Source organism: Megalops cyprinoides, chromosome 6, assembly GCF_013368585.1.
Source record: "Megalops cyprinoides isolate fMegCyp1 chromosome 6, fMegCyp1.pri, whole genome shotgun sequence".
In the NCBI taxonomy this organism is placed as follows: domain Eukaryota; kingdom Metazoa; phylum Chordata; class Actinopteri; order Elopiformes; family Megalopidae; genus Megalops; species Megalops cyprinoides.
This window is the reverse complement of record NC_050588.1, coordinates 6746378-6761347: the sequence shown is the minus strand read 5'-3', so window position 1 is coordinate 6761347 and position 14970 is coordinate 6746378. Positions and strand designations below refer to the sequence as shown.

The following is a 14970-nucleotide window of genomic DNA, read 5'->3' as shown; positions in this document are numbered from 1 at the left end:
CTGTGGTTTTTGCTTTTTTTACTACTCTATGTGGAATGTACACTTGTAGACAAGGCTCATCTCTGTGACAAGCCCTGCAGTCATGCAGGAGCGCTACAGTGAGATGAACGCCATCCACTTATCACCCTGCACACAAGCAACCGGCTCTTTTCCCCACAGCGCACCACAGCGAAGTGGGCCCTGATTGGAGGACAGGCGCTACTCCAGTGACATCATCCAAACAACTTACGGGCACCTGGCGTATTACAGGATGTTCGAGAGGGGTGACAAGAGGACACCGTGGCCAACCTACCTACCGATACTCCTGGCAGAGCAAAGCCCATTTGTTCCACTGATGTGGGCTCCTGGTCTCTGTTGGCAAATGGCATGGCCAGTTTGGAATCCTGACCACAGAGCCTGAACTTCATTTGAGGAGCTTGCCAGCTGCTCTTGCCAGCTGCTTCCCTTGTCAAGTCAGGTTGCACAAGTTAACTTGTAGTGGGGCTCGAACAGAGTTATGCTCACACTCATTGGTTTGGAAGTGTTGTTAGCCTGGTCTGATACTGTTGCTCATTCAACGTACACTTCTGTTCTTTTGTGCTGGAAGTCACTCTAGATAAGACCATATGCTAAAAGGATGTAATGTAATGTAATGTAACTGGGACACTTGGAAGCCCTAGCACATTCATTGTGCTAACTTTTTGAGGCATTCATCTTCCAGGTTACCTTTGTGACTTTAGACCAGCTCATACCCTCCTTTCCAACTATATCCCCCTAGAATCACTGTAAGATTAAATACATGCAAATCAGACCCTTTTGCTGTGCTGAAGTACAATGCATGGAGTATATATAGCATGAGCCTCGTTGACCCTGGGCAGTTCTAGACTGTAATTAACATTTCTTTTTAAATCAGCTTTGAAGGGGTTTTGCCAATTTTATAATCTCACTGATGTATACAACTTTTTATCCTTTTCAGGACATGAGTACTGTGAATATGTTTTGTTTGTTTTAAATTATGTTTTATAATCTGCATGTACTTTGGGTATGGGAAATGGCCATTATCATTTAGTAATAAATGCCATAAACATGGCCTTTATTATTAAATGACCATATGTGGCCCATTCACCTTTAGTATCCATATGATACTAATATGCAGAAAACATCTATGTAAAAAAGTGTTGAAGTTGATGTGTGGATAGATTATGCCATATATGTAGTACTTCCACAATGGGGTGATGCATGAAAGAAGCAAGGACAGAAACATAATGCTCATGCCCTTCTACAATCTGTCATGCCCTTCTCAATATGTGGCCATGTTTCATTGCAACTCATTCTTTAAAATCTGATTGCACCTGTTTTTCTGACATCTTTGATACTACCTGTAGTGCCATTGATTCTATTTTGTAATAATGATCCTTGGAGGATCAGTGTTAAGCACAGTGGCTATTTTGTGATGCTTTACATACTTATCGAAAAGATATTGCTTCTAAAAATTGCACCCCTCGAATAAATGGTACCTTTGAGTATACACGGCCCTTAAATACATGCCGGACAAATAACAAGGTGTTTGATGTAAACTCTGCTGAATTAATTCTGTATTATATCAGCTGGCTAGCAATTACCCGGGAACTTGTAAAAATATGAAACACCAGAATATGCAAATTTCTAGGTTAGCTCAAGCAAGCTACCCATACCAATATACTTGTATCATAACAGCTACAGGTATCTATCTCATTGTGAGTATGAAATGTCTGTCCTTTCTAACAAATAACTATGATGATTTAACTTTAACAAACATCTGTCTGGCTGCATATACTGTATTTCACTCAGCCCACTGCTCACTGAGGTAAATTGAAAGGCCTTAATTAAAACTTATCATTCAATCACTGCAAAAGGATCCAGTTGAGTCAAGAGACACGGTTGGTTTGGAGTTCATAAAGTTTTTACATTTTTTCTCAAAATTTTAAAATTTTCATCTGAATTTTCTTTAAAATACCGGCACAATGGGTTAAAAGAATTCCAATTAACTTGGCTATATTTATATACTAAATGTTTATATATATAAACACTTAGTATTCAATATGCCAAAACTCTCTTTATAACAATAACACAATTCCAAACAGAGGTGGCAGGTTCAGGGCAAGTTCATGGGTATGACCATGTGCCACTAATGTCTTTTTGTGGTGTTTTTTTTTTTCTTGCTGAACAAAGAAATGGCTTTCATTCTAGTTATGCTGACACAAAGTTTTTTACGTGTCACATTTAAAGGATTGGAGGCTGGAGGATGTCCTGTTGAATCAACCTAAAATGCTGCTGAGCCATCACAAGCCCAAGGGTGTGGATGGGCATACAATGTCTATATTTTACAAGTTGCAAAGATTCTTTTCACCCATGCTTTCTGCTGCTTTAATTCTCCACAAGTATCTCAAGGTTCTGCAGGCCAAGCAATCTGCAATTGTCAGCCTGATTCCGACTGAGATCTGAGGCGTCAATAAAGCCAAAGTGGTGTGCCGGTGCCGAGTCAAGGAGTGGCTGTTGAAACTGGGCGCGTGGAAATTGCCTGAAAATGTGGGGTGAGATGCAACCCTTGGCTTCGTCTCTTTAAATATTTTAACGCAATTCTAAAGTCTTTCAGAGAATTAAGCACTTCAAAAAAACAATGATGAGCGTGGCAGGTTCTTTTGTTTAATGAGATCAGAAGCAGCTTTGATGTCATCTTTTTTATAGCTACTGAAAAATGATCGCGCTTATGAGTCCTCTGTCGAACAATGCCATAAATTTAAGTTCATTAAATAACTTAGAAGACCTCCCCAACACCACCAGTGTGATCTGCGCTGAGCTCCTTGGTAAATGTAGAATACAGTCCATTCTCACCAGCCGACAGAATTGGACCCGTGAAGCACCATTTGTTTGTAGAATGTACTTTAGCACAGATCACAGCATTCCCCTTAACACTGTCAAAACAGCATTACAACACTAGTTTTTTCTGTGACAGTGCATGCGGGGACACACTGTATTAATGTTTTATAATCGTTTGCAGTTCTGTTGGCCGCCACCAAGCCGTCACACACACCCAAAACGAACGCTTCGCAGCTCGTTGGAGAAAACTGGCAGGCAAATGTTTTTAAAACACTCATCGCTTACTCATTTGTCATCTTAACACCTCACCAAATACTACAATGTGTGAAGACTTGGTAACGAATCTTTTCAAACAAAAAAATGTACCTCGAGTTCATGACAAGGATTTAATATATAGAACTTAACAGCGCACCCGACGCATTGGATTTATCATTTACATCGCTGTAATTTTAAGTATATATTACTACCATTGCAGTTTTTTATCGTTAAAACTACAGTATCTACTCCATCCTACTCACTGAAGCAACAGAACTGCTCAGGAAATAATTAAATAGTACCCACCAAGTCCTATCGATTCTAAAACAACTGTAAATGAGTTTTTAAAGATATGTTAGTAATTAATAAAAAATCTGATTTACCTGGTCCGACTGTAAATAAGATGCGGGCACGGAGTGTGTAGAAATTGTCTATCCAAATCCAAAGTTTGATGGCAATCCCGAAAATCTTACGTATTTATTTTTGATCTGGCGTGGACGGAACCGCGCTACATCGCAGCTCTGCGTGATAGTGTCTAGAGGTGTGCTTTGGTACGAATGTTCGGTCCTCCGATATGAATCGGTTTGCCTGTGTCGATACGCACACCCCTCACTTCCTCACTCCCTCCCACTCCACCCAGCCCCCCTTCCGAGAAATAAATAATCTGTTTGCTTTCACTCACTGAATTAAACTCTCTCTCCCTCCCTCTCTCTCTCTCCCTGCTTTTCTCGATGCGTATTTATTTTTGTCTATATTTAATCAATTCCACTCACTTTTATAACTGATTCCTGAGTTCAACATATGGACAGAGTGCAAGGGGCAGGAGAGTTGCACCTGTAGGTTACAACACTGTTCAGATTGAATAGGGTGGGAGGACGGAGTGTTGTACGTCGACCTTTCTGAATTAATGGTGAGCTCAATGTTCCTCTTCTTGTCGCTACTGACATCGGTAGTCGCCAGTAGCAGGGATGCACTTTCACCGAGACTTATTTCTGGGTTTATCAGATGGAGAGCGAGACGTTTAGCTGCTATATTATGTCTCAGAGCAGCTCACACCATCAAACATGTAAACCGTCATTAAAGATGTTGTCATTAATTGTATTAATATGAATTCATTTGAATTCTTTGCCCTCTTCTCTCTTCCTCTCCTTACCCAGAGAGGTAGCAGTTATGGAAGCAGTAAGGTTCTAATTTTGAACAGAATTCAACTTTGTTGATGGATGTTCAGAGATATACAATGCACAGAGACTGGGCAACAGACAGGCGGATTGAGAGAGGACGGGATTACAGCGGATTATACTGCAACATACATCATTTCATCATCTGTAGAGGGGAGGAAAAAAATACTGGAGCAGCTGCGGGCATCAAACACTGACAAACACAAAGGTAGGTATACATGCACATGAAACAAAAGTGGACACAGGTGCGAAACACACAAGCACACACAGGTAGACATGTATGTATCTGAACCAAAACTGACCATGAGAAAAGTGACAGACAGATACACACAAGCACACACTCAGTTTATGACAGTGTTTATGTTCATCTGCTGTATATATTTCAATTATTTTTTTCTTTCTATTAACATAAATGTCTGCTTTACATCAATGTATCAGTCCAACCATCAATTTAGCACCTGTTGGAACTGAGCGGATAAGCGACTGATGACTCCCCAGTGAGTGCGGATGGACCACTGTTCTACTGTGTGATCAGGGTGTCAGTCCTCCAGTATGCACATGGTCCACAGACAGACGGCTGCTGTAATTATGATGGCACTAACTACTGTGTGTGTGTGTGTGTGCGTGTGTGTGTGCGTGTGTGTGTGCGTGAGAGAGAGAGTGTGAGTGTGTCTGCATTTGTGCATCCTTGTGAGCATGTGCATTTGCATTTGTGTGTGTACATGCATGTTTGTGTGCATGCAAATGCATGGCATGTCCAAGTTTGTGTGTGTGCACATGCATGTGTGTGCATGAGTGTGTGTTTGTGCGCATGCATGCTGCATGCACGTGTATGAGCATGTGTTTTGTTCATGCTTGTGTGTTTGTGTGCATGCATGTGTGCATCGGTATGTGATGAAGGGAATTTTTTTTTCAGGAAGTCTCTCCCTCAGTTTTAAATGGTACCATAAAATTCGTGACATTCTGAGTTAGATTAAGATGCACAAAGTCAGATTCACACTAACAGAAACACACACACACACACACACACACACACACACATACAGCACCACAAAAAAAATCATTTTCAGTGTTTGACCTTGCCTTTTTTTCCGCATGTTGACAATAATATTTGCCCACACACATTCATACGAAGACCTTGAGTCAGAGTCTATTCACCAGGTAGCCCTGGCAAATCACCCTCTGGAAGACATTCAAAGAAAAATAATAGTTTGTGCTTGAGTGTGTGCGCCTGCATGCGCATGTGTTCTTATCTTTGATAAACCTGGTGTAGTCTTCACTGTATACTTTGTAAAAAGCTAACGTATTAAAAGCAATTTAAAGCAAATTCTGGCACTAATTCCCGTATGTTTAATGTAGAAAAGCAGTATACTGTATTGTATTTGTTAATTGTTAGGGGCCGCTGATAAGCACATCTGCTACATGACACAGTAACAATGACTGTAAAAAAATAATAATATGCACTGAGATAAAGAGCGGAGACAAGGAGGTATATAAATAAAGAATTGTGAGAAGAGCCCTTTCACTGTGGGGAAAAAAAACAGCTTCATCATTAAGAAGCCAAGGACACTGAATCGTGATCTGGTCTTCGCAGTAGGAGAAAATGCTCCCTGGCAATAGTCAACACTTAGATAATGAACAACTGCACAGCTGCCCACAGCCGCTCCCAAACCCAGCGCTCTCCACGGGTCAAACTGTGGCACGGAATGCACCTTAGCACTGCCTGAGCCAGCATCAGCCCCCCAGATTCCATCATTTGATCTGTTGTGCCTGGTGCTTTGAAACTGTACTTTGAGCTCTATGGTAAAATTCCATTTTTTTCCAGAATACATTACTTCTATCCTGCAGTGTATCAGGGGATCTCTGTTTATCAGAGGTCAGCATAGAGGCTCCTAGTCCGGGCACTTAAACAACAGCCAGTAACCTTCAGGACTTTTGAAAAGGCCTTGGTTCTGGCTGTTAGTCCATTGCACTAAACGGATCTATTATAACCCTGAGTTCACTCTGCTGCATTTCCCCAGTTCACTCCAGCCGAACCTCTTCTTAATGATTTTTTCATTTTTATTTTCAAATATGGAATTTTTATCTTCCAGATGAAAGGTCAGTGAGGTTTAATGGATAAACAAGTAATTTGATACAGCATATCAGGGCGGTGCAGTTTGCTGTACATGGATTTGCAGCACCGCTTGAATTATGCAAACGTCACAGACGTGACCTTTGCCCCCTCACCCTCTACGTGACCTGTCTGTCGATTTCAGATTGGCTCTCAGAATAGAGGATCAAATGTTTCTTTATTTCCTTTTCTTACATTGTTCAGCACAACTGGTTATCAAGGGGCAAAATATTTACTGGGCAGGGAAACAAAGCATAAAAAGGGAACCTCCTTCGGACAAAAAATACGAACCCAGAAAAAAGATTTTCATTAGCTTCAGAGCATGACAGTTCTTATCTCTTGGAGCTGGTGCATACAGGAAGTGCCATTTGCATCTTAGATGTACTATCGTAGTTCATCAACAATGTTAAGTCAGTGGCAAACTTTTAGCAAAGCGAGCACACACATTATCATAAGTGTTGTTATTCTGCATACATATTGGTTTTGGTTTGGATTGGTTTTCATTTGTTGGTACCATCTGCTTGCTCCCAGCCAAAGTAGTCAGCTTTTTCCATTCTTAGAGTCTTTCTGCATTTACTGTGCTTGTGTACTCACTCTCTCCCTTCCTCTTGTTTTCATTTATTCCCTCCCTTTTTCACTCTCACATTAAGATAAATGAGCATTGTCTAGCAGGTCCCTCTCCAAAATTAGCTTTACTCTGCGATTAAGGTTTCACATTGCCCAGGCTATTGAAAAATGTCTGAAACTGGAATAGTTTCCAAAATAGCTCTTTTGATCTCTTGGATGATACTGCATGTCTTATAATGACAGAAATGAACTCCTCAGAGCAGAGTTTAATCCTAAAGCCCTTAAATACTGCCCATGCTGGCATATGGAGATGTTAAAGTGTTCAATCTGGATTCACATGAAAGATCAAGAGAGTGTTGGTCTCCATACTCAATTTTTTACTGCAGTCCAGGAAAGGTTCCTCTATGCTGCTTGCATGCAATACAAATGCATCTGAACATCATTATATATGGATATAGCAATAGATTTTAACTACATAGATAACTAACATAGATATACAATTTAACTCCCTTAAACTTTTTTGCAATGGGCTACATTAAGTCACAAGCTTACAGAAAAAAGGTTCAAAACATTACAGATTTGCCAGATCATATCTATACTGCCATTAAAGACATCACCCCTAATATTCTTCATAATGTTTCCAGGGAAGCGTTATGTTGATGGCAATTATGCTCGGATATAGAAAGTGCCCGCGTGGAACTTTATTGAAAACAAACAAACAAAGGGGGAAAAATAGCTGTTGGTAATGTTTAGTACATCCAGAGAAATGAAATTGTGAAATGAATATTAAACTTTTATGCTGAAATAAGGGTATTTTCACAGTAATAGACTGGGACATTATGACCATCCTGTGCATACAGTATATCAGCAGGTGAACATAGTCAGAGAAAATCAAGATTTTTTGTAGATCTCTATCCCATTGCTGTTGCTGCTGCTGCACTTTTGCAGCCATTGAAGTGCAGCACATTGCTTACCGGATCTAAGCCACAGCTCTGGGGTCCAGGAGCCATTGGTCTCCACACTGCCTCTCATCTCAGCCATTCAAAGACCTCATCCCATATAAGGATCCTCATTAAAGGGCCTCAAAGAGCCTCGCAGTGAAAGCCTATCTCACCTTCTCCACCGTCGAATTAAGGCATCCATTTCCCACTGCATTATAACACACAGCTCCCCAACCCAGTCTTCCCTTCTCAAATGACTTTGTGTCACCCACTCTTTCTGTTCAGACAACACTTGTAATTTTTCAGTCTAGGAATAATTACAAAGTACAATTAGGTAGCACTCCAATGCCTGGGTTTCCTGTGACAGAAGTGAAACATGGGACATGGTCAGAGATGGAATCTCCTCCGGGCACTAGATAAAATAGAGTCGCCTCCTCTGTAACGGCAGACCTCTGGTTTGACAATATCTTGCTTACTGAGGTGGCTTATCTTCACACACAAATACACACAAACAAACACACACACACACACACGCACACACAAACACGCACACATTTGTTACCCTAACAAACTCAGTTCACTCTTTCTCTGTTGTTCAGCATCCCTCCTGACTGTCATCTCTCTGTCTCTTTCCCTCTCTCTCTGTCTTTCTGGGCAAAGGTCCCTGTGCATTTTAGTGACATAAAACATTCCCCACTCCCAAAATATATTCACACACACACCTATGTATTTTTAAACAGATATAAACTCTCTCTCTCATTCTCTCTCTCTCTCTCTCTCTCTCTCTCTCTCTCGCTCTGTCTCTGTCTCTTTCTCTCTCTCTCTGTCTCTCTCTCTCTCTCTCTCTCTCTCTCCCTCTCTCTCTCTCTCTGGGCAGTAGTCCCAGTTCATATCAGTGGCAGTGTGTAATTAAACCCTGTCCCTCCCTCTCTGACATCCTGGCTCAGAGTGTCAGGGAAGCGCACATTAATCACCATGTTCCACATCCGGGGTCCTCTGCCCCTCGCCCTCCCCTGACAATCATATTCCCAGCCAGCCCGGGGTTCTCATCCTCCACAGCTCACATACCCTTCTCCTTTTATCCGCATCTCTCACCAGATGGCACATCTATTCTTTTCCTGTTCCCTTCCTTCTGTAATCTTGTTGTGTTTTTTTTCATTTGTTTTGTTTTGATTTGTATTTTTTTTTATTTTAGCATCCTTCGTCTCAAGCCGCACTAGCCAAGTTTGTGCTCTGGCGTAGGCACGAGTCCTGACAAAACAACTGGCACCACCAGCCTGAAAGAGGAGTGGGTAATTAATAAACCTCAAAAGCATTTATTTATGTTATTTCTTTGCAAGCAGACATTCCTGTCTAGAGTTACTTGCATAGCATTTTCTGCACCCATCTGCATCGCTGGGTATTTATGGAAACAATTCAGATGAAGCTTTGCTCAAGGGTGCAACAGCAGTGCCCCACCTGGGAGCTGAACTGGCTACTTTTGGGTTATAAGCCTGTCTCCTTATCGTCACACCAGACTACTGCCCCAAAATCTCAATTTGTCTGAAGTCCTAGTAACAGTCCCAGGTTTTCCTCCACATCATGCGTTTTCTATCAGGTATCATGTGTTACAGTCTTTTTTGATTGCTTTGTGACGGCTCCAGCATAAAAAGATACTCACGCTGAAATGAAATGCATCCAGTAAATGGAGGCAGGCGTAATGGAGTCGGGAGCAGATGAAACCGTGCGGCCTATGTGGGAAGCACAGTTCATTCCATCTCCGTCTGCACCACAGCCTGTGGCCAATTCTGTTCCACACACAGTGCGTCTCAGGCCTGACTGCACATCGCACAGAACACACACATCCAGCAACACATACACACACATTAACACCTGCATGCAGACACACACATGCACACTCCTATGAACACACACACATTAACACATACATGCACACACACAGAAACACACATGCACATACCCATTAACACATACATGCACACGTCCATTAACACACATATACCCATTAACATACACATATTAATACATACAAACATACACACACACCCATAAACACATGTATGCACACACCTATTAACACACACACATACTCACACATTTTAGCATATACTTACACACACATGTACATATCCCTTAACACACACATACACACATTAACACATACACAAATACATTAATACATACATACATTCATGCATTAACACAACCATAAACACATACACGAAAACAAATACACACACATAAATACACACATAAACACAAACATGTATAAACATGCACACACAATACACCTCTTAACAAACATACTCATTAACACACCCACACACACACCACTTAGCCCAACCTGGTTAAGAAAGGAAAGCCAGAGAGACAGAGAGATGTAGAATTTTGTTTCACAGACTGAAATGAAGCCAGGGAGACAGCAATAAAGTTTCTTCCTTCCCTACCTCGTGGCCTGATTCTCCCCCAAATGCCTTTCAACCCCTGGCCCTTTGTTTCATATTACCGACGCCCCTTTCCCCCTAAACCTTATTATCTGTGAGATTAAAGTTCTCCTCCTGCTTCCCTACTTAGTGTTACTATTAAGACATTTCCTATTTTCATCCCACTGGACATAACAGCGTTTTATCTTTCTTAAGAGGTTTTTAGTGTAATGACATGCGCACACTCAATCAAATATGTATGCTCATCTCTTCCACTGAATCTTTCTCATTAGCAAGCAGGCCTGAGGGAGATAAACAGCCTCCTCCCCCCATACGCACACATGGATGCACACATGTGTGCGCACACACACAAACACATACGCATACACACACAAACACACACATACATACGCATACACACACACAAACACACGCACACACACACACACTTGTGAGTGCATGCACATATGCGCATACACCATACACATGCGGTCAGGGTAGGCAGGGTAGGCAGCGATAATTTAATCAAAATAACCATACAACAAATTCATAACAGCATATCAGAATCTCACTCTGGTTACAAGTATGCTGTGTTATAACATATTTTAATGATATTTTTATGTCCTTAAACTTCTAAGAGCGAAACCCCGTATAGCGCACAAGCTCGCCCTTTTCAATGGGAAGGGTAGGCTCTGCTGTTTTCAGGATTGCCTTTAACCCTTTCGCGCGTACGGTCACACCGGTGTGATTAGCCTTTTAGCGCGTATGCTGAAACTGGTGCGTTTAAAACACTAGATTGGAAAAAACTTCTAGCTAATTTTAACTTTGAGGAAACAGCGATCGTTAACGTTAAAAATATAGTAAATGCTAACTAAAAAGTATTATAAGCTTAATAATGCTAATGAAAACATAACGAACCATGTCGCACTACAAGCACAAAAAGAAGTTACGTGCGAAAGGGTTAAACGAGGCTAACAAACAAGTCTCCGCGCACAACGCGAAAGTGAGGGAAAATCGTGAGATTCTGAGGGACTTGATACGTGCTACTTGCTACTCAAGTTTGCATTGATATTTATTGTTCATTTTTACATAACCTATACAAATATAGAGTCAAAGGTGTGCCACTGTTCTTACATTCATGCACATGAATACATGCTATTATATGTTTACTCTCTCACCATTTGCCACCTAATATGCTGATGTCACTTTGTATCTTATACGTTTACTTCTAAATCTATTTGGGTAAAAGTATGCCCTAAGTGACTAACTGCTATTTTCACATATATTGCCCAAAAATTAGTGTTTTTAATTGATCTATAGGTGACACACATGATCTCAACGCTCTGTCACCCAGTTTATTTGCATGAATTCACTCTGAGTTCTGCATTCAGTCATTTTATTATACATCATAGTACTGTAAATGAATTAATGAAATGGTGCATAATTTGAATATATGTATTTGTGTATTTCACGTATATTAAATGACACGTAACCGGCAGTGTAGCATAGTGGTTAAGGAGCAGGACTCGTAACCGAAAAGTTGCCAGTTCGATCCCCGCTGGGACACTGCTGCTGTACCCTTGGGCAAGGTACTTAACCCACAGTTGCCTCAGTAAATATCCAGCTGTATAAATGGATAACATTGTAAAGAACTGTAACCTATGTAAGTCGCTTTGGATAAAAGCGTCTGCTAAATGAATAAATGTAAATGTAACCACAAATGCTGTTTCTTTGTGTTGTGTCTGTATTCTTTTCAGGTAATGTTTCAACAGTATTTACAAATAGTGTCTCATAACTGCTGTTTGTAGTGACAGCAGTGAAATCCACAATGGTTTGGGAGGTCTAAGGAAAGGCAATGGTGTAACTTAGTCATTTCACAGCTATCAAAAACCACATAAATCAAGAAAAAAGTGCTTCCAATATACCTTGACAATATTTTTGTTTAGGTTTTCATTTGGAATGTAGTTCAGCCAGGGGGCACAATATTCTAGAATTCTGTGGCAGTTAGAAGAGTTAAGAAGAATCAGATTGTTATAAAACAGCACAAACGGATGTAATTTGGATTTGTGAATGTCCACTGCCTACCCAGCCACTGACCTCACTGCAAGTCACTGGCACAGACACACTCACAAACTCACACGTGCATGCATACACACACAAACGCATGCGTTCACTCACAAACACACACATAGGCATTCACATGCACATTGCACATGCAAGTGCCACATACACAAGTACACATACATACACACATGCCTACACACAGTCAGTCTAACCACTAGTGATTTGTCATTAACTTTGGGAAACCAATTTGGGGAGCAAATTTTTTTTACTCAGGGAAGAGAAACCTTCTGTCTCAAAGGAAAGGAAATGCACTGTAGTGGTTACACAAACTTTCCTTCTGCAACTTTAATGGTATGTTCATGTTTGTTTTTAAACCCCACTCGGCTCAACACAACTAGGTCATTGTCATGCACGTAGCAGATGGATTTGAGCTCCAAATCATGTCATTGCTGTATTTTGAGCGGTACAAAATGTTGAAATATGATTTACAGAATGAGGCAGTGCAGATCTAGCTAACTGGATACCTCACATTCCTGGTCCAAGGTTAGCTTGAAGTGTGAGTTAGGATGCATCGTAAATTACACTGTTTCTGGCTAGTTTTAATCAAATGAAAAGGTTTAATGGCGGTCCCATGCCTAAGTTCCCTGTGACAAGAGGTGAAACATGGGAGGAGGTCAGGGGTGAGTGTAAGGCTTAATGGGAAATCCATGATGCACAGTGCTTCGCCTTTTGGGGAGTGAAAGACAAGACTGAATGAACACTGCACTTCATGGTATTCAGACACTGCCAATAGTCAATAGTCAATAGAGAAAGTTTCTCCTCCATGAAGATGGGCAGGTGATGTGATTGTGCTTTGATTCACATTATTGATGAATCCCTCCTCAGCCACCTGATTGGCTGGTGTGCTTCCACTGCAGTTAGGCACACTGAACTGTGAAGTAGAAGGTCTGCTTTCACACAATGCAAGGTCCTGCCCCAGAGACAGCAGATGGGTTTCCAGATTCTTGGGCTCTTGTTTCAAAGTATTGAATTCAGGTTTAGTAGGTTTAGAATCATGTTTAGCTGTTGTATGTGCTTTGAGCGCTGTTTTCGTATCATTACAAACAGCAATAAAGACTTAAAGATCACAGTCATTTTCATTCACCAAGAGTTCAATGGACATAATGTCAAAACAGATCCTTAAACACAAGGGATGTTGATATCATTTATCTGTACATGTATACAACAACTCCATTCCATAAGTGTATATTCCTAATTGCATCTATCCCACAATGCCCTAGTGGTAGTAGTTCACATAAGATGTGTGAGTTGGAGCTGTGCTGTGAAAGACTGCATAGCTGATGCAGCAGTCACCTTTCCAAGGCCGTGATTGCACCATCTTGATCAAGAAATAGTCTAATTCTCACTAATTACAGCCTTTTGTAAGTGTATTGGGGTTCAGCTAAGCAGTGGTCAGTAGTCAAGAAAATCCTAAGACAGTATGACTATAAGTAATACCTAAGTGTGACCATAGGTCATCGGTCATCGTGACCGAAGATCAAGAGACGCTTTGCGGGTTGTCCACCTAAAGTCTCGTGTCAGCAGTGCTCAACAGGGACTGATCTAAATGGGATTAAAAAATTCAAAATTATTGAATGGATTTTGAATGAATTCTATTACCTTGCAGTCACAAGAGCTGTGCATTTGTGGCCAGATGAAAAAAGAATGGTCTCTGCAGCTGATTACAGTCAGGCATTTTGATGGTGTGGTCTCAGCAATCAGTGCCTGGCAGTCAAGAAGCCCCTTTGGCCACAATTTAATTTTACTTTCAAATTCAGGTGCGCTTAATTGGCATGACCATAAAAATATGGTTTTGCCAAAGCTACGGATCTGAAAAATCCAACACAGCAAAGAATTTCAGTTATGGGTCATCAGTCATCTCAAAACAAGGTAAATGTCCACATGTGGAAAGCTTTCAAAAGCTGCTTATTTTAGAGGTGTACAGAGTATACTCTGTATCACAATGATAGGTGATCCCTTAATCATTGCCTGATTGGACCTGTACTGTGTCTTTGGTCATATTTACCTCACTTCCCATTGAGCACTTCTATAATCATATTTCCATACCATGTATTTCAACAGAAGTCATTAAAAATAAAGAGTGGAACTGAACATGGGGTGATATGTGAGCGATATGACATAAACTATATGTAAAAAATGTAAAAAAAACTATTTCAGATGCCTTTCAAACGTGCTGTTGCAGGTTTCATAGCAAGCTACCTGTGATGACCTTTGATGAGCAGTAAGTTCTTTTTGTGTGTAGCCATGCTTACTACAGCACTGATACTGAAGCTGCCCCTGCAAGCCACAGAAGGGGCATAGAAGTTTGCAGGTCCTTAAGTATTTATAAAAAAAGATAAAACAAAATGTTTATTATTTATTAATGTGTTCAGAAGATGCTCTTATCCAGTACAACTTACATATCATCCATTTATAAAGCTGGATGGATACTGAAGCAATTTGTATTAAGTACATTGCTCAAGGGTACAACAGCAGAGCAGCCACCTCTTGGGAATCCAAGACCTCCTTCTTACTCCTGCTGTAGTGTTTCT

General features: G+C 40.8%; 1 protein-coding gene across 1 annotated transcript in view; it reads right to left on the bottom strand.

Moving 5' to 3' along the window:
* The window catches only part of camkvl (CaM kinase-like vesicle-associated, like), a 51278-nt gene extending 47765 nt beyond the window's left edge, over nucleotides 1-3513 (bottom strand). Inside the window, exon 1 of the mRNA XM_036531447.1 lies at nucleotides 3477-3513. The gene's annotated coding sequence lies outside the window, so the exon portion shown is untranslated. The remainder of the gene's footprint in view (nucleotides 1-3476) is intronic.
* Nucleotides 3514-14970: the final 11457 nt, after the last annotated feature.